Source organism: Adiantum capillus-veneris, chromosome 24 (assembly GCF_014529385.1).
Source record: "Adiantum capillus-veneris isolate H3 chromosome 24, ASM1452938v2, whole genome shotgun sequence".
In the NCBI taxonomy this organism is placed as follows: domain Eukaryota; kingdom Viridiplantae; phylum Streptophyta; class Polypodiopsida; order Polypodiales; family Pteridaceae; genus Adiantum; species Adiantum capillus-veneris.
This window is the reverse complement of record NC_140954.1, coordinates 62,898,904-62,924,656: the sequence shown is the minus strand read 5'-3', so window position 1 is coordinate 62,924,656 and position 25,753 is coordinate 62,898,904. Positions and strand designations below refer to the sequence as shown.

At 44.7% G+C, this 25,753-nt stretch overlaps 1 long non-coding RNA gene across 2 annotated transcripts in view; it reads right to left on the bottom strand.

Moving 5' to 3' along the window:
* Nucleotides 1-2,372: 2,372 nt before the first annotated feature.
* Nucleotides 2,373-25,753, bottom strand: part of LOC147426475 (uncharacterized) — a 32,378-nt gene continuing 8,997 nt past the window's right edge. The window contains exons 2-4 of one of the 2 annotated variants that reach the window (XR_015186294.1): nucleotides 3,168-3,235; nucleotides 2,936-3,080; nucleotides 2,373-2,846 (exon numbers count right to left, since the gene is read on the bottom strand). This is a non-coding gene — a long non-coding RNA (uncharacterized LOC147426475). Of the gene's footprint in view, nucleotides 3,081-3,167; nucleotides 3,236-25,753 lie in introns of both variants that reach the window. The other variant, XR_015186293.1, reaches the window with a different exon arrangement.

The window sequence follows — 25,753 nt, the reverse complement described above, 5'->3', positions numbered from 1 at the left end:
GAGACTGTCTGTAAGTGATGACTCCTAAGAGAAGATCTCTCTAGAGTTGGGCTCTCATCTCTCTGCACTCCTCGTTATACCAACTATTCTGGGGCATGCTCCCAAAATGTCGCCTCCGACCCGGCTGAGTGTGTGGGTATGCCTCTGATGTTGCACCATGCAGTGTCTTAGTTAGTAAAGTGGTGCGCTCCTCCAGTGAGAGACCAGGACTAGCTATGCATAGACGGCTATAGATCTCCTCTGTATAAACTGAGTCATGTAAATGTATAACGGGTATGTGACCTGCCTCCTGATGTCTGGGCTGTAGTATACTGAAATGAAACGGACAATGTCAAAAGAGCATGATCCACTGCTACACCCACTGGTCTAGCTCCCATTATGAAATCCTAAATACAAGGAATAAAGCTCGGCTGTGCCATAACATAGTCCATTGTATTGGCCCTGTGTCTGTGTGGAAAGCATGTGAAACCGGTTGCTCCAGGAAATCGCTGTAAGCCATTAAGTATGGCTAACCCATGTGTGGTCGTCATCTCCGTGAGGTATCTCCCATACTCCGTCTGCTCTCTGTCATGTGAGCATCTGTCAAGCCCCAAGTCACCCACATCCAACTCTTTAAGCATCTCATCTGAAATGTCGTAGAAGACTATCTGAGAGTTGCCCGTTCGGGCATTGAAGTCCCCTAGGAGGATGATATCACCATCCCTAGAAAACTCCCATATATCATCATCTTATAGAGAAAGGCGATTGTTCTCTGGGTACAGCATATACTAACATACTGGGGGGAAGTAACATATGGCAATGTATAGAAATCGGCCTGTGTCAGCTCTCAGCCTCACCCACATGTATCTAGCATGATCATCTCTCCGTACAATGTGTAGTAGTGGCTGTAACTCCTCCCTAAATAGCACTGCTACTCCTCCTGAACCTCTACTCCCATGCTCAGATCTTGCAACTGTCCTGTGGGCTGTCTCCCATCTATATCCCACCACATGTGGCATAAGCTGTCCAGGGGCCTCATGAGTCTCTGAGAAGAAAACAATGTCCCTCTCTCTGAAATTGTCCTCAAAGGCACCAACGTCCAACCTCATAAATCTATTACAATTCCAAGAAGCCATCTCCAGTGTGGTCCCATAGGTCTCACACCGTCATGTAGAGTGCCACGCTACAATCACCACTCGACCATCTCTGTAAAAGGCCCTCTTTCCCTTCTCTCTTGCTGCCGAAATCTCTGGCATTACCTCTCTCACATGTGCAAGCTGTGAGAGAGTGAGATCCTCACCGAGGAAAATACCTGTCTTCTTGAAAGTAGGCCTCTTTTTCGGGAATTTCTTCTTCTCTTCCAAGGAGAGGATGCGTAGTATGAGAGCTCTCTTTTAAAGATTCTTCCGGGCCATCACTCTTCTAGCCCACTCTCCATGCCTTTGTGTGTGAAGGCTTATCCACCCCCATCATGGATGTGAGGATTGTGACCTCTTTTTCCACATTGTTTATGTCCTTGAGGCCAGTTACCCTCACATGTAGAGCCTGCATCCTCCTCCTTTGTTCCTCTTCGAGCGTCATGTTAATAAGAGTGGGTGTACAAGGAGCTACCTTACCTTTCTCTTTCTTGGTGACCTCAATCTATTTTTCGGCGTCTACTTTCTTTTGTGTTGCGGAGATGACCGCGGCCCATGAATTCTTCTCCTCATCTTCCTTGATAACCCGTATTTCTTCTCTCATGGTATTCAATTCTTCCATCATGAATGGCTGAATTTCGCCTTCTTCGAGCCGCCCACTTTTTACTGCAAGAAGTTCACCTTGGAGAGTTCGGATTGTGGCTTCTTGTGAAGCTGCTTGCAACGCGAGAAATCCTTTCGCATAGGTTTTTCTTCTCCTCTTTCCATTCCTCCATCTTTTGAAGAAAGGTTGCCTACATCTCTTTCTTCCACTCCTTCACTTCAACTTCAAGCATTGATATCCGCTTGTTGGTAATCAAGAACTTCATGTTGAGAGGGAGGCGGGCTATAGCCACTGGAGAGGCCATGTGAAAGGGGGTCAATGGGTAGCCCAATCCATGAGAGAGAGAGACTAAAACAACCAAAGAAATACGAGAAACTCTAAAAAATAGCAAGAAACGCTTATGAAACCCTTAAAAACAAAAAAAATTACCTTCGAAACTTTAAAAAACAGAAAAACACATATTTGAAACCTTAAAAAGCAGCAAAAAACAGTGGAGAAACCCTAAAAAACAGCAAGAAACAGTGACAAAACCCCAAAAAACAGCAAAAAACAATGACGAAACCCTAAAAACAGTGAGAGAGTCCAAACCCATGGATGGATGGAGAGAGAGAGAGAGAGAGAGAGAGAGAGAGAGAGAGAGAGAGAGAGAGAGAGAGATGAAATGAAATGATATATTAATGACTTTAAAAGGCTAAAATGACCTATGAGACCTACAAAACGGTGAATCTCATACCATGTCTGGGTACAAAAAAAGAGATACTCATGGATTTGGTGTAACTATGGGAATCAAACCGTAAAGACGCCTGCCAGTCACCATGATTTGGAACATTTGTATTAAGATAGAAAAGCTTCACGAAAAAGGGGTGAAAAGAAAGGGCCCCTTCAATGAGATACAAATTATCTGTCACAAAATTCTCTTCCTTCGGAACACATAAGAGGAGAGAGAAATGAACCAAAGAGGGTGGCAACTGATGGGATAGCCTTCACTAAACCTGAAGAACTAGCAGTACACCCCCAAGATCTTGCTAGTTCTTGAAAGGTGAAGTATATCTTCTCAACTTCTTCATCCCTAACAAGAAGTAGCTTCAAAATTGCTGCTGCTCTGCTGGTGGCCAGCACCCATGAAACTGCCAAGAGTGGGAACAAGCTCTGATCAAACCCTTGTCAATCATAATGCTTGCATTGCTTCTCTAAAAGTGTAATAAATTGCATTCACCAGATCCTTCTCCTCATGAAATTGCAAGAAACAAGATCCTTCTGATCAGGATATTCGAAGTCTCAAAAATGAAGCATGCCGGCAGCCTTCTTCATTTTTGTGCTCCCACTGCATTTTTGGAGTGTTCCAAAGGCTACACATACGACTGAAAAGAGTTCAAAACTATCATATTTTGTCACCAAGCATTGCTTCAAAAATTCAGCTGTTAATTTGGAAATCCATAGGTTTTCACCTTTGCATGTTGGGCTGAAAAGCACATCCGAACAGTTATGTGGCCAAGGCTCTTGAGTTGCTGGCCCACTGTTATACAAGAAGAATTACCATTAACATGCAAGCAGTCCAACTAAGGTAAAGAAAGAGTTGAGCAAGATGGGCACAAATTACAGACCATAATAAGTTACAGAAAGACATGAATACATGAGGCCTAACTCAATTATCATTATAGATCATCAAATACACAATAAAGGAGAAAAGGAATCAGGAATTTTGCAAAATTTGTAGCAATTTGAGTGTCATGGTTGAGGATTCTTGGATTGTTTAAAGAGCGATGGTTCACTGTCCGAGCCCCTCCTCAGGACTAGCTTGAACAATTATGAAAGTTACATACAAACACCAACTGACTAAGATCATTTAGTTGAAAACAGCTCAAATTCAGGACTAGTGCGATTGTAAGATGATCCATATTCATCTTTCTTGCTAGATGAACAAGGCCTGTATTATCAATATGGTGCCCAACTATGGTCCTTATCTCCTCCGTTGCTAATATTGGGTACTCATCAATATATTAGCGGATATCCCTTTTTAGCCCTTATTGTGCAATGAAATGGACTAGATAAGCCTCAGAACTCTGCACTCTACCAATCACCTTCATTCCATGGCATGATCGCCCAAATAATCTCTCTTGGTACCCCAAAGTTATGCATCCTTGGTAAAAGCCTCATCCATGAATGTAAAAGAGTCAGAAATGAAATGAAATGAAATGTTATATTAACGTCTTCAAAAGGCCAGAGTGACCTATGAGACCAAACTGATACAAAAGTGGTGAGTCTGTTACAATGTCTGAAAAGTGTGAAAATAAATGCGAAAAACTAAATACAAAGTATTAGATAAACTTCTTAGGAGCATTCTAGGTGTCTGGCTAGAATGCTTCTAATCCTTTGTTGCAGTCTTCTCCGGTGAAGTGTGCTTCTGCATCTCGGTCGTGGTCGTCTCGATTTCCTAAGCTCAATCGCCCTGTCAATGAGGGTGCAGAGAGAGAGAGAGAGAGAGAGAGAGAGAGAGAGAGAGAGAGAGAGAGAGAGAGATTGAATTATCGTCCACGGAGGTCATATATGACCCATGGGACCAAAAAACACATTACAACAATTCCTTCTCAGTGCGGGCTGATACATATCAGTTAAGGACCGAGGGTCCATCAAGAGGGTAGAGTAGAGAAAAAGAAAAAAAAATGAGGGTCGGCTGAGGTGGGAGCCGGTTTGGGGTTTCGAAACTCCTGAATGATCGCTTTGCCACCTCGGTAGACTGCCCATTTGCCTTGCTTACGTGCTTCATGCATCTTCTTGAGCGAGCTCGCTTTACTCTTGAGTTGATTCATGGTCAATTCTTCAACAATCCAAATCTTTTTTCCCAGTAGCTTCATACGCTCATGTTTGTCCTTGAAAGTGAGTATGCAATGCTCGGGTGGCACATGTCTATGTGTATCGTTCATCCAGGCAATAGTTTCGAGCTTGATGTAAACAGGTTGGAGAATGTTTGATGTAAACAGGTTGGAGAATGTTTTACTGAGCTTGATGATACACATGTCTATGTGTATCGTTCATCCAGGCAATAGTTTCGAGCTTGATGTAAACATGTTGGAGAATGTTTTACTGAGCTTGACGATTGCTTCTTCGAGGGTGTCCTCCGTGGTACACCACGGTGAGTGTATCCCCCAATCCTGACCTTGAGGCCAAGAGATTCTTGTAGCCGGCATTCTTGTAGGGTCGCCTGTATCTCGGTGTCAATCTTCTTATGTGTTGCTTCATGTGATTCTTTCTGCATTGCAATGACAGTTTCGGTGAGTGAGGCTTTGACTGTGTGTGCTTTTTCAAGCAAAGCTTGGCTATCTACTTCCTTCGCATCTTCAAGCTTGCGTAGACGTTCTTTGAGTCTCTCATTCTCCCAAACGAGTTCTTGAATATGAGCCTCAAGGGCTGTGATTCGTGCTTCTTGGCGGGCGGCGGGGTGGGTCCTTCCTTGGTGCCGCTGCCACCGCAAGAAAGCTCTTGCGTGCAATAGGGGTGCCAAAGGACGATCAAGCCAAGATTCTTGTTGGGCACACAGTGGTGTGTGAGATCGAGGGCTTATCCTGATTTTTTAATTTATTTTTTTAGAAGCAATAAGCCATGCTTTGTGTAAGCGGGTTAGAGAAAATGAACGAGCAAAGGATGGGGCTTGAGTTCGATGGGCTGAGAGAGGGGGAGAGAGAGTTTTTTGAGACCAAAACGCCTATGTTGCTGACGAGCAAGTCGTAACAGATGTAGGTCGTTAACGAACATGTCGCAACAGAAAACGACGGGGTCACAACAGAAAGGTTTCGAGCTTGGGCATGGGGCCGAGCTCGGGCATTAACGCCCCCCACAGGGCCACCCTCGCATAGGGGAGATGCGCAGGGGTCGAGACTGATATATTAACGTCTTGAAAACGCCAAAATGACCTATGAGACCAAGCTGTTACAACATAGTGAATCTGATACCATGTCCGGAATAAAAGAGAACTGAAACAAAAAATACAACTACAAGCTGGGACTATATGGATGTGCCAGCTAATACAAAAGGTGCCCAGTACAATGTGTAGAACAATGAGAGAAGGGGGGGATGGGGGGAAGGTATGGTAGAGATCCATCCTCATCTGCACTCTGGACGTCGAGAAAGTATGGCTCAAATCCTCTGCTGTAGTCTCTGTCGATACTGTGTAGCTCCTCTCCTCAATCGCGGTCGTCTAGATCTCCCTAGCTCCAATGCTCCGTCTATGAGAATGCCAGTAGTGGTAGTATGAGTGCAAGCAAAGCTCTGCAATGGTGGCTGCTCCTCTGGGTGTCCAATATCTAGTGTAAAGAAATTTGTAATCTGTCTCTGGGACTGTCTCTCTCTAGCTCTCCTCAGTAAAGTGTCTCTATGCCTGTGTAACTCAAGTAAATACAGTCCAAGACATCTCGGATCCTCATAACTCATGACCCTAGATAGAGGTCCAAAACCCTCTCTGAATAGACAATGAAAACGACCTCGTATCTGATAGTACACTATGCAATGACATATGTAATGTAACTCTGTCTCTGGCTCTAGATGACATAAGCCACATATTCTGCTATCTGCTGGTATCCCTTTGATCTGCCAGTCTCAATCTCGAGCTGATATGAGGATGTGCGTATCTAGCCAATGGCACAATGCAAACCGTGAGAAAGTTGTGTGTCCATATAGCTAGGTCGAATCACAAACCCATCCCCTGTGAGGTGGAGAAGATGCTCTCTATAGAAAGCCATCTTCGTGCCGAACTCCTGTACTGGCTCTATCCATGTCCTCCTCGTGTCCATCTGGATCAGATCCTAATGAATGAGTCTAGTAATCTCCACCCGTGTCAGAGACATCAAGAGTGCCTGTAGAGAGTACTGAAAAGGAGGCAGCCTGCTGTCTATGGTGAAACCATGTGTCTGAAACAATGATGTCATCTGTGCATACCAGCATGATGTATCCCCCTGTAGAGCTAGCTTGTCTGGAGGACTCTAGGGCCAACCTGACATATCTATTTCTGGTAGTATCCCATAGGCTGTGTACAAAGGAGACTAATCTGGTAAGCGCCTCAATCTCCTAGAGGCAGCAGCTAACTCCACTCGAATGATATCATACGGTACGGTGGCCTTGGCTCTAATCAGCTGAGAGATCATAGATACCAAGGGCCTCTCCATACGTCTCCAACCATCCTGGCCTACAGAACGTCCCCAAACCTGCACCCCATGTAGCATAGTAGAGGCAACCAAAGTATCAAAGAGCCATAACTTTGTCCTCGGTTCCTGGAACTGAACCTGCGAACACATCCTATCCAATCCTCCCAAAGCCGCATAAGCTCTAGTCAATCTAGTCTCTGCTGCTCTTCTCAAAGAAAATCTCGGCCCAGTAAAGACTACCCACAGGTAAGTGTATGCATCTGTATACTCCACAATCTCCTGACCATATGTGAAAGTAGGTGCTGATCTCCTGATCCACTGAGATGTGGTGTTAAACACCATAACCTTGGTTTTACCAAGGTTTACACACAATCCACTATCCTTTGCAAAACTCTGTAGTGCATCCAAATGTCGCTACATACCCTTTGGTGAGTCAGATATCAACACAATATCATCAGCATATAACAACAATGGGATCCACGTCCCTGCCAGCTGGGCACCTCTGTCACCCTCTTTGTCAATGTAATTAGACACCTCATCAACATACATAACAAATGGAGTAGGAGACAATGGGCAGCCCTCTTTCACCCCAATAGAAGAGTGAACTAAATCGGATACCCCTTCCGGAGTGCGTACACGTCCCATCACTGATTTGTACAAAGCCATAATGCCCCAAATCAGCTCTATGGGCACCCCCATCTCCTGTAGTCTGCGCATCAATCAAGCTCTCGGTACCGTGTCAAATGCTTTGCGAAAATCGACAAAGCTACAATAAATCCGTCTCCCATGTGACCTGCCCTTCTCAATGATGGCTCTTAAGTGTCAGAATATGATCAAGAGTGGAGAAACCCCTCCTGTGAGAAAGAAAGAAAGAAAGATTTTTTACGTCTATTAGAAGGCCGAAATCGGCCTATGAGACAAATCAATGTACATGGGTGTGTCTTCTGTCAATCGGAAAGACAAAAGTGCTGAAAAAACTGACTCACTGACTGATAAAGCTGATACAAATCTCCATGATGAGAGTGTGAGTGTGTGGAGAACTATCACTATGGTAACCTATATGCAAGAGGGTAGTACACGCATGATATGCATCTGGGTGACTGACTAAACTAGCTCCATCCTGTGCTAATGGGTGGGTGTAAGATGTGGTACATGGGTGGAGCTGGAGCCAGTGCTACTCGGATGGCTGCCGAAATCTGCCTATGACACAAATCCGTGTACATGCATGCGTGTCACTTTGGCTATCCCAAAAAATAAGTACAAAAATGTTGCTATAAGACAAATAGTAAAACATGAAAATGTGAGTGATGGAGGGATGTAGAGTCTTGATTTCGTCACTATTATTACATTAGCTTCTTAGTTCATAGTCCTCATGGATGAAAATTCTAGAATGAACAACCAAATGGGCACCTAACCTCAACGACCCCTAACCTTGACCAGTCACAATTCTTCCCCAAAGGACATGCCTCTTCACCTAATAGTCACACTCCTTCGATGATCTGCTGCATCCCTTCGCTGATCTGTTGTATCTCTTCATCAATTGGTTGCAACTCTTCACCAAAAGCATGTGCCCATGTCTTTTGAGGCTAGAGTCTTGAGTCTTGTGTTCAATCTAGCACCACACATCTCCACTCTCCTTGCAGAGTTGGAGCCTCGACACCCCCATTCTACCTAAGAGCCCTGAGCTTGGAGCTAAGTGTGTTGCTAGCCAAGTCTGAACTATTCCATGACTTAGTCGAGTTTCATTGAGTTTGGAGTCTATTGTTGTGTCTTTTGAGTTTTCTTTGTTCCATTGATCTATAAGTGTTTTCATTCTGTTGGAGTGAGGTTTCTTGCACATTGCACCGAGGAGCACCCACAATAGAGAGCACGACACACTTTTCCTGCTACAGTCACTCCACCGAATAGATTATGGAGTTTAAGGATCATTCGTTGTCTTTGAGTGGAGATACATAGACATAGACACATTGCTGGCACCTATCACACAGATACAGAGAGGGGTCATTCTACAACAAGCTGAGACGCTCCTAAGCTCCAAGGTACAGAGCTCTGGGACTCCATTGCATACTTAACTAGGAGATCTAGACTTGCCACCACCAGGCAGCCCAAGATAGATTTCCTCAGATGTTGGAGATTGGCACACCCAGGTGCCATCATACTTGCAGTCCTTACACCACACCCACCCATGGACCGGTCTTACACCCCCAATTTGACATAGGATGGAGCTAGTCTACTTGATGCTCCCCATGATTGTACTTCCCTAAGCATATAGATGTCCACCCATACCTCTCTCTCTCTCTCTCTCTCTCTCTCTCTCTCTCTCTCTCTCTCTCTCTCTTCAACAAGGTCCACAACCATTGTAGAAAATGATCCAAAATCTCGTAACTGTGGAGATAGCAACACAACCACTCAACCAACCACTTCAGAAACCATGACTATGGCATACGTGGTATCGTTGCAAGAGACCATAAACAAGCAAGGTGAAGACTTACGGGCACTTGCAATGGAGAATGGCACGGTAAGAGTTCTTGTTTTTGAGAATGAGAATCTCGAGAAGACGCTTGAGATAAAACAACACGTTTGATGCATCTTGAAAAGGAAGTCAAGGAATGTAAACACTCTCTTGTGGACTTGAATGTTTTGAAGGAGCGCATGAGCAAAGTGAAGTATAACCATGCATTGAAAGAGGAGAAGTTTGATACCATAAGTCGGGATGTATGTTTTCCTCTCTCATGCAAGCTATGGCCCAAACAAAGAACGTTGAGTATGTGGATGTAGAAGAGTTGAAGGAACAAGAGACATGTTCCAAGAACATTTTTATTCATGGAATTCTCGAGGAGAAATTAGAGACACCTCCTTACCTTTCCATTGTTATTGAAGATATCTTCAAAACCCATTTTAGCATGTCAGGAGTTATGGTTTACGAAGCACATAGAGTGGTAAGCAAGGAGCTCCTCGCTCGGGAGAAGGACCAATTGTATGCACCATGCCAGATGAGACCAAACGAAAGATTATCATAAACAATAGTTGGATTTATTTGAGGGATACAAACCGTTTTGTGTATAAAGATCGTACTATTAAGCAACAAAATATGTGTCGCAACGCATATGAGGAGAGAAATAAGAAAAACAAGGAGATATCGCATAAAGAAAATGTGCCCAAGGAGGAGGCAAGTCCCTCGAGCAAAAAGGTATACACGACCTATGAGGTCAAGTTACGATTCAAAGTATGCTTTTGGAATTGCAAAGGATACCCATGGAATGCGGAGGTTGGCATAGCTGAACTAACATGCAAAGCCGATGTTGTACTTCTTGTTAAGACTTGGGAGCATGATCCACAAAGGATTAATGGGTTGGAGGATTACGATGTACATTCATTGATGTGGTCAAAAAATCTCAAGCAACGAAGAGGGCAAGGAAGGGTAGCATGTATGATTAAGAAAGGATCGAAAGCTTTTATATCAATTGTGAAAGATCACAAGCACAAATGTTATGTATGGTTGAAAATTATGACACCAAAAAGAGCACCCATTTTTGTAGCCGGTTGCTACATTCCTTATTATGATTCCCCCTTTTATGTTTGCATGGATAAAGCTCAACCATTTTTTGATTTAGAGAACATTGCTTATTTGAAAGGAAAAGGTGATGTTGTTGTCTTTGGGGATATGAATGCTCGCACAAAACATTGCAACATGATACTCAACAATTTGATATGCCATACATTTCAAGAAAGTTGGAGAAAGTTCACTTGCATGATCGTACTTCAATGGATGAGAAAGAGCCGGATCACTATGGAAAGTTACATTTACACATGTACAATAGCACGGGTATGCTCATTGCCAATGGTATATCTTTGTGGAGTGGAACCGATGGATTTAAATGTAGAAAACATAATGGAGATAGTGTAATTGACTATATGCTACTCTCCGAAGCCATCATGTATCGCATAAAGAGTTTTACGCTTGGCCAATGGACTCTAGAATCAGACCATTGCACCTTATGTATTGACCTTATGAAACCGGCCTGTTCAATCCAAAAAGGGCGGTAGACTTTACTTTAAACCTTGATTTAGCTTTCACCCATTATTAGTCGTCTATTTTACCTGTACTTTCAAGACACAACAAAGGGGAGAGGGATACAGGCTGCTAGATTGCACCTGTATGAGTAGACGGACACCAGATTGGCCCCTAACTTAGGCGCCCCTTTCGGTATTTCTTTATTGTTCAAAAGAGGGAATAAACGCTGTGGTTCCCTACAAGCTGCCCCGCACAAACTCGGCTGAATTTCCACTGTTCCAGCCCGATTTCGGCAGCATAACTGTACTAGAACCTTTCACGGTCAGTATTCCCACGCATTGACTGACTTTCCCGACGCATACGGGCACTTTGCAAAACCTGGCGAGAATCTGCAGCACGCTGAATTCTCTGTTTTCAGCCCTGAAAATGCTCCAGATCGCCTGTACAGCGGTCCCCTTGCGTCCCCGAACCTCCTGGGGGTATTAGGGTCCGTTTAGGGCCAAAACCCTAAACCTGCAAAAATACACAGCAGGCTGTAATTCACTGTTTCGGGCTCCGTTTCGCGTGCCGGTCGCATCCCTAGCAAGTCCTCGAGCTCCCGCACCTGTAGGGCTACTTGCCCTTTGAATCGGACGAGATTTCTGGCGTGAAACCTCTCCGAATTCACCTGTACCTGCGGGGGGATTAGCCGCTAGCTAATCCAGTACCTGTGCAAGAGGCTCTTGCCTCGGCAATCGTGCATGAACCCACACAACTGTACATTGGTCAAATGAAGAGCCCACTAGAGGGGCATAACATACTGCCAAAGGGGAGAGAGAGGGCAGTGCGTAGCGTGCAGGGCATCACTCCTGGCACCGCACTGTGCATAAGAGGGAAAGCAAGCACTCCATAGCTCTTAACCTGTGACAGAGACTTGCAAAATGAGCCTCCCAGCTATAAATCACGTTTTTGCCTTCTCTATAAGTAGTAAACTGGCCTCAAAGTGCCAAGTGTCACTCATTTGTGCATTTTCCCGCTTTAGACCCTCGGGTCTAAAAATATCTCACCTGCAGCCTCTGTTGACTTGGCCACAGAGTAACAAAATGATCCCCATGTCAAACTGCACGTAATGACGCGAAGACATTTTCAGGTCCCAAAATAGCAGTTCCCTAAATTTTAGGAGATGCTGCCATTGTATCTTTCTAGGTCATCCGACCCTCTTTGTACACTGCGGCCACATCCAGAACTGAAATGTAGCCTCTGTAGCAAAGGATTCCACTTTGGCTAGTCAATGACCCCACTTGGCTAACCATAGTCCTTGTCCAACCTTAGTGCTCTCTTGCCCTCAGGCCCGGACTCCCTCTGGACAGTTCCACACTAGCTATGCAATGCAGGGCAGTTAGATTTCCCGAGGGGTGTTTCCAAAAAGTGAAAGTAAATAGATAATAAGAAAGAAATCAACAAAAAGGATAGATAGTAGTCACACGCTGGTGACATACCCCCCTCTTGAAATCTCAAACGTCCTCGTTTGCATCTATGTCGTCCATGCTTACTGTCAACACTGATGTATTCAACACCTGTCGACACATATACGACACATACATGCTCATTGTCAACCCTGGTGTATTCAACACCTCGTCGACTCATGTATTGCCTGCGTGTGAACCCTGTCCCAATGACATAGTGGTAGCTTCGCACTCTGCCATTGCTTTGAGTCACGAACTTTCCAATGACAAAATGGTAGCTGCACATTTTGCCACTGTCTTATAGCACACGTTGGATCCCGTAACACTTTCGAGCATACCCAAACCGACAGTTTAAGAATGCAGTTACACATGTACTCTTGAATAGAAGCAATCACTGTATCCTTGACAAACTGACAAGAAATACTCACTTCTATAGCACTAACCAAACTTTTGGACATTCCATAAGAGCAATTGCCAAACTGACAATCTGTACAGCTCTAACATTCATGTAACAGGTATTTCATTTGAGCTCACTTTAAATACCATGTACATCATTTGTTTCAGAAGCCATTGTCACACTGACAATCCATGTAGCTTTGAAACTCAAGGGGTCAAGGTAGGTTGCAAATCGAAGGCTTCCAGGTAAAGTGATAACACAGTTGGTGACTCTGCAAGTTCACCTTCTTCCATCCACTTAGCATCCATTGGTGGATAGTTTCTGAACTTTACCAAGTAACGCCTAGCAACCTTGCCTTTCACTTTCTTTTCTTTGTGTGCCAAAATCTGTTCAGGGACCAAGATCTCGTCAAGTTCCTCGACTTCCGGCTGATCTTCAGCTGGCATATCTTCTGGCACATCACCCACATAGGGTCTGAGAAGACTCACATGAAACGCATTGTGAATCTTCCAACTGTCAGGCAATTTCAGCCTATATGCAACATCACTGATTATGTCGCACACTTGAAAAGGCCCATAGTAATGCATGCTGAGCTTTGGAAACACTCTTTCCTTGCCCTTCATCTTCTTTAACCTTGCCTTTTCAAAGCGTAAAAGCACCCAATCACCAAGTGAATATACCACTTCACGACGGTGACGATCAGCTGCTTTCTTTTGCTTTGCCTGAGTCCTTTCTAAGGCCACTTTGACCTTCTTGTACATTTCATCCATGTCTTGAACATACTTATCTGCTTCAAATATCTTGTCCTTTGTATGCAGTATGGGAGGAACTTTCTTGCCACCTTCAACTATCTCAAAGGGTGCCTTGCCAGTTGATGAATGCACTGTATTATTGTATGCATACTCCACCAATGGCAAATACTGCTCCCACCTTCCTTTATGCTCTGACACATAGCACTTCAGCAGATCTAGGACAGTAGAATTTGCCTCTTCTGACTGCCCATCTGTTTGAGGATGAAATGACGAAGAGAATTTGAGCGTGGTGCCCATATTCTCAAACAAGCCTCTCCAGAACAAACTAGTCATGCGTGGATCACGGTCGCTAATAATCGACTGTGGCATGCCATGATACTTGAAAATATTGCTCATAAACAAGCGTGCCATCTGATCTGGCTTTATCTTCTTCCTGACAGGAATAAAATGAGCCTGTTTGCTGAATCTGCAAATAATGGTCCAAATACCATCATTTCCTGTCTGCGTTCTTGGAAGATCAAAGATAAAATCCATAGCAATACTTTCCCATGGTTTATCTGGAATAGGTAGTGGTTGCAATAACCCTGGTGCCTTTTGCCTGTCAAACTTGACCTTTTGGCATATTAGGCATTCTCGCACAAAGGCATCCACATCCCTTCTCAATGTAGGCCAATAGAAGAATGTCTCAACCGCTTTAACTGTAGCATCGATACCACGATGCCCTGCATACGGTGGGACATGACTCTCTTCCATAACTTTGCGTCGCAATGGCTTTGTGACACACAATCTGCCATGCATCATCATGAACCCGTCTTTAAGAAGATAGTGTTCATGACGTTGTCCATCCATTAGTTGCTCGAAGACCCTTGCAAAATCTTCATCATTTGCGTACTGTTCTCTCATATCATCAAGTTCATGATGATAAGGAATCGACACAGCTGAAATTTGTGGCTTCCTTGACAAGGCATCGGCCACAACGTTCTTCTTGCCTTCCACATGCACAATCTGAAAATGGAACATGGACAAGATATTTGCCCATCGCATATGCTTCTCAGATAACTTTGTTTGTGTCAAGAAGTATCGCAAGGTCTGATGGTCCGTTTGGACAACGAAATCTGCACCTAGCAGGTAGTGTTTCCAACTTAAGAGCGCATGAATCACAGCCAGTAACTCTTTCTCATAGACCTGCATGGTCATCTCTGGCCCTTGCAAAATTCTGCTCTCATAGGCTACTACCCTGCCATCTTGCATTAGCACTGCACCAATGCTACTACCGCAGGCATCACACTGGACCACAAATGACTTCCTAAGATCCGGCAACACAATGACTGGATCCGAAGTCATCTTTTCCTTTAAGAGATTAAAAGCTGAAATCTCTTTTTGTGTCCATCTAAAGGTGACTGCCTTCTTTTGAAGAGCATGTAAAGGTGAAGCAATCTCAGCGAAATTTCGGATAAACCTTCTGTAATAGGAGCATAGTCCCAAGAAGCTTCGGACATCATGCACCGTCTTCAAATTTGGCCATGACTTGATCGCTTCAACTTTTGCAGGATCCATTCTGACACCGTCCTTTGAGACAATGTGTCCCAGAAAGTGAATCTCTTCCAGAAAAAACTCACTTTTCTTTGCATTGATGAGCAACCTATGACTGCGTAGCTCTTTGAACACAATGGCCAAGTGATGCCTATGCTCCTCTTCATTCTTTGAGTAGACTATCATGTCATCAAAGAATGTACCAACAAACTGCTGGTGTGGACGGAAAATTCTGTCCATCATCCTATTAAACGTAGCAGGAGCATTTGTGAGACCAAAGGGCATCACTAAAAATTCGTAAAGGCCAAACGTTGTTCTAAAAGCAGTCTTGTGCACATCCTCTGATCTAATGCGGATCTGATGATACCCACTCTTTAGATCTATCCTGCTAAACATAGCTGCTCCTTCTAATTTGTCCATAATATCATCAATTCTAGGTATAGGAAACCTATTCTTGATGGTATTCTTGTTCAGTGCACGGTAGTCGATGCACATACGCCATGAGCCATCCTTTTTCTGCACCAACAACACTGGAGAACAGAATGGAGATGAACTGGGCTGAATCAGCCCTTTTTCTAACAGCTCCTGTACTTGGCCCATTATCTCTTTCTGCTGAGCCGCACTAACCCTGTACGGAGGCTTATTTGGTGGGCTACAGCCTGGCACCAAATCTATCGCATGGTCCTCGGGTCTCTCTGGCGGTAATTGAGACGGTAATGAATCGGAAAAACAGTCACTATACTGTTGTAAAAACATTGACCTTTCTTTATCTAGCACAGATAAATTTGATTCATCACAATCTGACACTTCACGTGCAAAAACCAAGTACGCAGAAAGATGCTTTTTCATTACAGAAGTAATAGCAGAAGCTGATACAGTAGGAATAGACTCCCCTTTAAGCTTTACATCCAGAATGTGAGTCTTTCCCCTGCTCTGTACAGTGATCTTTTTGTTGTAGGCATCCATGATTCCCTGTACACGAAACAACCAAGGAATACCTAACAACACATCACATCCGTCCAGTGGCATGATGTAAAATTCTTCAGCATCTACATAGGACTAGAGATGTAGACGCAACTTTCCAATGATGGGTGTCACAGCCTCTGTATGGCCAGGACATGCCAAACCTGCCTCTGCTGTATACCCCATCTCTTCAGGTCTGATTCCCAACTTTGAAGCCAATTCTGGGGAAATAAAGTTGGCTTTGGCACCTGGATCAAAGAAGATAAGCACTGTTTGATCCCTAACCTTTCCCCATGCTCTGCAAAGCTTACTTGCATCTGAATTTGGCTTGTCGTCCACCATATCTGGCACTAGACCAGCCATGGGCTTCTTTCCCTTCCTGTCCTCCTTGTCTTCAGAATCAGCTGGCCTTTTCTTTGTAGGACAGTTGTAAGCAATGTGGCCAGGCTGCTCACATATAAAGCATTTGTTCTCTGTCCTCAGGACCTTCTTTTGCTCTTCTGACTTGCGAGGAAAACGTCTTTTCCATTTCTTTGCGGGTCCTTTTTCTGATTCAGCCGTAGCTTTGTCTTTCCCTGTGTTGGCCGACTCCTGAGTCCCTTTTGGAGCCTCATTGGGAACGTGCTTCTTGGCTGAATTTTTCTTGCCTGATCCTGCCTTGACGCCAGTGTTAAATTCACAATCGTCTCCCTTGAGCAAACCATTGCCAGTGTTTGCTACCTCGATGAGCTGCGTCAAAGTAGTGACTTTGGTCTTTGTGCAGTATTTTCTCAATCCTTTGGGTAGGCCACAACAGTATTTTTCTATCTGTTCTGTCAATGGCACAAACCTATAGGAAGTTACTGGAAGTAGAGCTTTCCAAAACTTCCGATTGTAATCATCCAGATTTCTGCAAGTGGCAGCATTTAGCTGGTGCCATTCTGTCATGACATCTGCTTCGAAATCATCAGATAACCATGCTGCTGCAAAAATCTGCTTGAAGTAAATCCATGTGGACGGAGCTTGCCCTTGAAGCAATAAAGTTGTCCACCATTGTCCCGCATTCCCTGTCAAGAAAGTGGCTGCCTTGCGGACCTTTGAAGCCTCTGTAAAGTTTCCCCCTGCATAGGCCTTGTCAAACTGCTGGAGGAATGAAAGAGCCTTCTTCCTGTCATCAAACCCTGTAAAGGTCGTGAATGACACTCCTTTGCCACCTTCTTTGTACGGAGTTGGCCTCTCCAGCGGCGTTAAATTGTCATATGGAAGTGACTGAAACATGGGAACACTATTAAGGTTCATCTGTGTTCCTTGGCCGCTATTAACTTGACCTGGAAATGCCATATTTGGCTGCTGATTTGTAATTCCAGCCATACCAAAATTTGCTTGTGGCATCCCAAATTGTCCCTGAGTGCTTTGAAACCCTGGTAGCATGCCTGTGACACCATACATGGGGTTAGGCATCATCGTTTGAGCACCCGCAAACACTGTTCCTGGCGTATAAAACTGATTTCCAGGTGCATGACCAGCCATGCTCTGAAATACCGATCCACCTCCAAAATAGCCAGGGTGTACTGAAGGTGGTGGGAAGACCTGTTGCATAGCCTGTAAGTTGCTTCCCTGCCCATTAGAACCAGCTATAGGCTGCTGAAAGGTGGCGGGCTGAATTGGTACAGCTTGAAAAACTGGCATCTCAGCCACCTGTTCTTGCACCTTAGGCACAGGTTGTGGAGACTGCATGTTCTCCGTCAAGTGTACAGGTGTTTCCATTGACTGTGCGGTATGAATCACCTGTACTCGAGCCTTAACAGGCTTTTGAATATGATCCAGTGACCCAACTTGCTGAGACGGAACAGGAGGTTGCAGAAAGGCTAAAAACCTCGGATTCTGCATTACTTGTGTGAACATAGCCACAGCAGTAGCCAACTGGGTCCTGAATATATCGTCATCTGTCTGTGGTGGTCTTGAGGACTCACCCACTTCATGTGTCTGTTGACCCTGTGAAGAGGAAACCTCTTCAGTCACATCATCTGGTCTGTCAGCCATAATTACAATTCCCTGTGTCTGGTCTATGATCCCCTGTGTCTTCAAGCCCAAAACTGACCAAGGCTCACTTCTATGGGAAAAAGTGATTTAATCCCGTCGATGGAACCATGAAACCGGCCTGTTCAATCCAAAAAGGGCGGTAGACTTTACTTTAAACCTTGATTTAGCTTTCACCCATTATTAGTCGTCTATTTTACCTGTACTTTCAAGACACAACAAAGGGGAGAGGGATACAGGCTGCTAGATTGCACCTGTATGAGTAGACGGACACCAGATTGGCCCCTAACTTAGGCGCCCCTTTCGGTATTTCTTTATTGTTCAAAAGAGGGAATAAACGCTGTGGTTCCCTACAAGCTGCCCCGCACAAACTCGGCTGAATTTCCACTGTTCCAGCCCGATTTCGGCAGCATAACTGTACTAGAACCTTTCACGGTCAGTATTCCCACGCATTGACTGACTTTCCCGACGCATACGGGCACTTTGCAAAACCTGGCGAGAATCTGCAGCACGCTGAATTCTCTGTTTTCAGCCCTGAAAATGCTCCAGATCGCCTGTACAGCGGTCCCCTTGCGTCCCCGAACCTCCTGGGGGTATTAGGGTCCGTTTAGGGCCAAAACCCTAAACCTGCAAAAATACACAGCAGGCTGTAATTCACTGTTTCGGGCTCCGTTTCGCGTGCCGGTCGCATCCCTAGCAAGTCCTCGAGCTCCCGCACCTGTAGGGCTACTTGCCCTTTGAATCGGACGAGATTTCTGGCGTGAAACCTCTCCGAATTCACCTGTACCTGCGGGGGGATTAGCCGCTAGCTAATCCAGTACCTGTGCAAGAGGCTCTTGCCTCGGCAATCGTGCATGAACCCACACAACTGTACATTGGTCAAATGAAGAGCCCACTAGAGGGGCATAACATACTGCCAAAGGGGAGAGAGAGGGCAGTGCGTAGCGTGCAGGGCATCACTCCTGGCACCGCACTGTGCATAAGAGGGAAAGCAAGCACTCCATAGCTCTTAACCTGTGACAGAGACTTGCAAAATGAGCCTCCCAGCTATAAATCACGTTTTTGCCTTCTCTATAAGTAGTAAACTGGCCTCAAAGTGCCAAGTGTCACTCATTTGTGCATTTTCCCGCTTTAGACCCTCGGGTCTAAAAATATCTCACCTGCAGCCTCTGTTGACTTGGCCACAGAGTAACAAAATGATCCCCATGTCAAACTGCACGTAATGACGCGAAGACATTTTCAGGTCCCAAAATAGCAGTTCCCTAAATTTTAGGAGATGCTGCCATTGTATCTTTCTAGGTCATCCGACCCTCTTTGTACACTGCGGCCACATCCAGAACTGAAATGTAGCCTCTGTAGCAAAGGATTCCACTTTGGCTAGTCAATGACCCCACTTGGCTAACCATAGTCCTTGTCCAACCTTAGTGCTCTCTTGCCCTCAGGCCCGGACTCCCTCTGGACAGTTCCACACTAGCTATGCAATGCAGGGCAGTTAGATTTCCCGAGGGGTGTTTCCAAAAAGTGAAAGTAAATAGATAATAAGAAAGAAATCAACAAAAAGGATAGATAGTAGTCACACGCTGGTGACACCTTACATGTGGAGAAGCAACTAAGCATGATAATCCCAGCCAAAGGGAAGAGAAGTTATCTCTTTGTATGGATTCAAATGGGCACCAATGTATATTAAAATGATTGAGCAAAAGTTAGGATGACTAAGCTTCAATATGGGGCACCATTGGAAACTAAATGGAAAGCTTTCAAGAAAGTTACTTTTTCTCTTGTCAAAGAATGTTTTGCCATTAAGCATGTCCGTGGTATCAAGCAACAGGTGGTTTGATAAAAATTGTCAAGATTCTCGAAAGTCCTTGATAAAGCTAGATGCAACTATGGACAAAAAGTTATTTGCATACATACAAGGCATTGATTCAAAAGAAGAGAAGAAGATGGGAAGTCAAGCATCAATTTCTTCAGATCCAAGAAAAGGCACGTACATGTGGAAAATTTTGGAGAAATTTGAGGGGCAAGCGGGTTGAGAGCTTTGGTAAATTGAGTCTTATGGATATGTACACATATTGTAAGAAATTATATGAGCAACAAAATGTTGAAATGGTTCCATTTTACGGTGCAATCCCATGTACGTCCTCTTTCTTTACTATTGAGGATGTGTGCGGCGAGCTTGAAAGGTTGTCCACTCGCAAAGCGAGAGATCTTTAAGGTATTAAGTCGGAAATGATTAAATGGATGAGAGATTTTATTCGAGTGGATGTGTGATATGTTCAACCTTGCACTTCAACATGGTATGTCTTGTGATTGGAGCCCTAATTGGGTCAAGCCTTTGCATAAAAAGAGGGATGTAAAGAATGTAAATAACTACCGGACTATAATGATTGGATCTCTTAGGCAAAGTTGTTTGGGGGCATAATGGAGATAAAATTGAGTGATTGGGTTGAAGAGAATGGCAAGCGTGCAAAAGGACAAGCGGGTTTTTGTCGGCGCCATAGCACCATTGATCATCTTGTCACTCTTCGTGTTCTCATGGAAGAAAGTAGGTTAAAAGGCAAGCGATTTTATTGTTGCTTTGTGGACTTCAAGAAAGCCTTTGATATGATTCCACGTAACCATTTGTGGAGAAGGATAGAAGAACTCCAAGTACCAAGTGAGTTTATGCTTGCAGTTTCTCAAATCTATGAGAAGGTGATGTGTCAATTGCGCATGCGAAGAGGAATTTCAGAAATTTCTGCAAGCACTGTTGGGGTTAAACAAGGATGTCCATTGTCACCAACTCTCTTTGGTCTATGCATCGATCAATTGGAACAAATGGTACTTGACTTTATGCACAAGAAGGCATTGAAGAGGTCACTATTTGCAATGTGGTAATCATGCTTTTGTTGTATGTGGATGATGTAGTGCTTCTAGCACACACCTTAGAGGATGCACAAAAGCTTATGGTTGTCCTTGAGAACTTTTGCTTGCATAGTGGGCTGATTGTGAATGAATCCAAAACAAAGGTTATGCTTGTGAAAGCCAACCATAAGGAGAAGCCATGCATTGTGTACAACAATGAGACACTTGAAGTTGTTGAGAGCTTTAAGTACCTTCGCCTTGAGGTTCCGGCCAATCACAAGTGGCATGAATATGCTATGCGTCGTTTGGAAGCCGGGAAGAGAGCATACTATGCATTTGAGAATGTGTAATGCGGAAAATATCAAATTTTGGGTTCTCAAGAAGTACCTTCTTGACACATTCGTGACACCGGTTCTTCTTTATGGAGTTGAAGTGTGGGGCCGGAGCATCTCAAAGTCTACTTGGAAAGAGTTTGAGAATGTCCAAAAGCGTTTTCTTACAAACTTTCTCCAAGTTAAGACACAAACACGATATATGCTCCTACTTCTTGAGTCGGGATCTCTTCCAATTTAGGTTATAGGCATGGAAAGGGTTGTGGAGTACATGATAAAGATGCGTCAAAACCCCTCACATCGACTTCTTACAATTGCATGGGAAGCAAGCAAAAAAAGTTCAAAAGACACATAAAAGCAAGATCTTGAGCACGGGATGGATGCAAGACATAAAGAAGTGGTTTGGGAGATGGGATGCATTACACTTGCTACATGATGCCTAAATAGACTCCCAAGTGAATGAAATTTTTTTACGCCGCCAATGTATTACGACTTGGGAGGAATGATGGGTTAGTCGATGCGGAAGCGTACTCCTTAATTGCCGATGATTAGCATAAGGCTATGGAGGGTGAAGGCTTAGCTTAACCATGATGTTAGGGTTAGGGTTGGAGAGATCAAGATTAGGGTTAGGTTACACCAATGGCAAGAGCATAAAGAGAGAGTGTATAGACAAAATGATAAGAGTTCAAATTGCAAAGATTAATTAGAAAGCTTCTTATATAGGCTTGGTAGTTTACATCCATTGGTTAGAGAGGTTTCATCCTTTTCCTATTGGACCAAGTCATCATTCATCCATCCTAGTAGACTAGGAATCTTTCCCATGTGGTGCCACTAGCGTGGGCTTTCCCTAACAATCGCCCCCTTAAGCCAATGCTTGGGGCAAAATACAAAGATGTCATAATCTTCATGTCATAGTGTACTCCTAGGTTCTACTGATACATCTAGGCGTAGTACATGATTCATCATGGGGGTTCTCATCACGGATTCATCGTCCATGGTTCAATAGTACTCATCCCAGGCTCACAAGGTAGACCTATGGTAATAGAAAATAGTTCATGTCATAAAGTTTTACTTCATTGAAGAAGAGAGGTAGTCATTGTCGTCCCCTTCACCGTCTTTGTCTTGGTGTTGTCGTGATGTCGTTGTCATCATCTTAGTCATATTGTTCTTCTTCATTGGTCCGGTTCATTGAAGATGCGGTCTTCATGGCCAATAGTACAAAACACACATATATGTCATTTGTTGTGCTTGTGTGTGTGCTCGTGCTTAAGGGCGGTCTTACCTTATACATAATGTAGAGGCAGTGTCTAAACCCGTGTGTGCTCTTGTACACGAATATTACATACATTTTATAATGGGCTTTGTGTGCAATCTTGCAACAAGAGTGAGTGTCCTTGAGACTTGAGCTTCTAATTCTTATGAAATGCTCTCCTTGGTGTCTAAGCCATTAGAGATATGCAAAATAAGTGAGTAAATCATGGCTCAAGAGAGTTAAAAGGAAAACTTTTGGCACCAGTGCTTGTGGTTGGCTGACACGCAACTGCGTGGGATAGCCCTCCAAAGCGAGGATCTTGACTCCATGAAGATCCGTGTGGAAGCCGCCTTTGGACCCTGGTTGTAGACAGAGAAGTAGTCTAGGTGCAAACCAAGGGAAACTAGTGTCATTAGGGCCGATTTAGTGTTAATAAGATGATATAGAGGTGTTTAGGGACAATTGCAAGAGAGTATCACAGATCGAAACAGAGTTAACGGCTAAAATCCCCTTGGAACAGATACTAACACTTAATTGAGCTGGCAATCAGAAGATGTTTCCATTAAACAGATATTTGGAACCCTTGATACAAATCAGTTGCATACGCCAACGTCGGTATGCCTGTTGATTTGAAATCCCCTATTCCAATAACCCAAACCCGTTGGCAGGCTACAGTGTCACTTTTACAGGACACACAGTTAGAACAGTTGGTTAGACTGTTTCACACTAGACGGACTCTCTTGGCTGGGCAGTGACGTGGCAGTAGGGATACGGACGGTGGTCTAGCGGACATCGTGGCCAGGTCACCACCACTCAGTTTGGGGATAGATTTAGATGGCTGACATTTATGAGCCGTTGGTGGCTCTTTATGGTTGTACATATGAGTAGTAGTTGTTGGTCCATTGGATCATCTTCTAGATATATGGTCCAGCGTCGTCGTCTAGAGTAGCGAGTCTATACACACAACACTGCTTCACCATCCCTACACATCTGAGCCTCGACACCCCATTGTACCTGTGAGTCCTGGGCTGGAGCTAAGTGTGCTGCGACGCCAGAGTCTGTGTCACTTCTTTGAGATAGTGGAGTCATATGTTGTGGTCTGCTGTTGTGTCTCTGTGAGCTCAGTTGTTGTCTATTTGTTTCTTTGTTTTCAGTCTGTTTTGAGTGAGATTGTCACGCAAAAGGGAAAGATATTGAACAAAAAATGGATCTACGTGGGAAGCCTAAGAAAAAGAGGGCGAAGGTAGTGAAGGACACAGTAGAATTTTAAATATCACTGCCCGTTTCGGAAAGCCAGCAGCTTGGAGTGAAGCAACCTATTCGGACGTTCCTCGCATACTTCCGCTATTGGTTCGATGGTAAGTTCAGGCGCTGCAGATCACACTATGTATGTCACAGCTGTGACTTCTACAATGTATGTTCCTCTCTCCTGCTGCTATTTTTACTCCTACCACAGTGACTAGCTCCCAAGCCCCAGTGGGAGTTGCTTCTTCTCCTATGCCTAGTCCTGCTGCAACCACTCCCACCGTCTCTACTCCATCAGAGAGGCATGCTCCCAGTCCACCACCACGAGTAGTGCCACTTGCCACCCCAGTGCCACCAGCTGTACCACTTGCCAGCTCTCTTCACCCTGACACTGTTACAAGACCTTCCACAGTGTCGGACTCTACATCACTTTTTTGGCTATCTGAGGATATACTGCAGGAGTCCAGGCAAGCGGCAAGCCATTGCCACCATTGAGCTTGGAGCAGAGTGGTTAGCACCTACACACTAGCGTCACGCAGCTACTTACGCAGCTATGGAGGGATCTCTGCAAGTTGCTGAGAGCGCCATCGCCGATTGGGATGCTACTATTTTCGCAGTCAAACAAGCCTTGAAGTTAAACTCTCGAGTGATTAGTGACCTTCAAAATCAGGCACAAGGATTTAAAGAACTGCTCTTACATGAAAATAGGGCAACCCAGTCTATGATGATGGGTATGGGGTATGGGTGGACTAGAGCAGGTACACCAGTGCAGAATGCAGCAACAGGTCCTTCTCAACAATTTATGGGACTTTACCCACGTACTCCAGTTCAATACTACAATCAACAACAGTATCCTCAGGGGTTTCAGTCGTCACCATTGCCTCAGATACAGAATGTTACTTGCTGCGACGGAATTGCTGGAGCACACCGCCATGGCTGTGTTACTCGACGTCCTCAGTACACTACAAGACAGGTGCTACCATCTGCCCAGCAGCAGGTGGCTGGTCCCTTCCCAAGGGCCTCAGTTACGGACAGGACAGCTCACATACAGCAGGCACCACCATTGATTTGATGGCTCCACCTTCAGAAACTAATGCTTCGGGTGGTGTGGTGACTAATCTTCTCTTGGGTGACTGGGCAGTTTTTTATAATGACAGTGATGTGCAGTAGTGGTTTATTTGTGGTCGATTAGCAGTTTCAGTTGTTTTTCTCACCGAGACGGTGAGCGGTCTTGTGGCGGGCAACCTATAGCGGGCTACAGTGTCACTTTCAGAGGACACACAGTTAGTACAGTTGGTTAGGCTCGTTCACACTAGACGGACCATCTTAGCTGGGCAGTGATGTGGCAACAAGGATACGGACGGTGGTCTAGTGGACATCATGGCCAGGTCACCACCACTCAGTTTGGGGATAGATTTAGATGGCTGACATTTATGAGCCGTTGGTGGCTCTTTATGGTTGTACAGATGAGTAGTAGTAATTGGGTCATCGGATCATCTTTTTCTTTTTCCGAGAAAAAGATCCTTCTATTAGTTAGTGAAACTGCCCATAGGGCTACAACCACCTCTTTAAGAGAGGGCTACAACAACCATGCTGGGAGACTCTCCCAATGAAAAAACCAGCATATGTACAATGGGGCTAAATCAAGAAATGGGGGGAGGGAAAAGCCACACAGGTGGTCGATAGTGCCATCGGAGTACACCCTGGACCATGGTGTAAAAAGGCCCAGGATGCCATAGTCGAAGGAAAGTCTCTCTGCGCTCCCGCATGCAGTCGGAGCTGCCCTGTAGTCCCTCAAGCTATCTTCTGAGAGTATGGATCAACTCTAGCCAAAAATCGCGAACAGTCTCTACAGGTGGCATAGGGCGAGCCTCTAAGATGCGGAAGCAACGGGCCCGCAAGATGAACCAGTGTCAGGCCACTGATGAGCTCCCAACACTCCTCTCTCTCACTGCACCACTCCTGTGGAGTAAGCTCTGTAGCACGCTGGAGTGTAGCTCGCCCCTTCTGCATCATTATCATCCTGCTGGTGGAAGATAGCTCAAACTGAAGTGCTGGGCCCGTGAGGGTAGACCAAGCCGCTGCTCCCCAAGTGTACT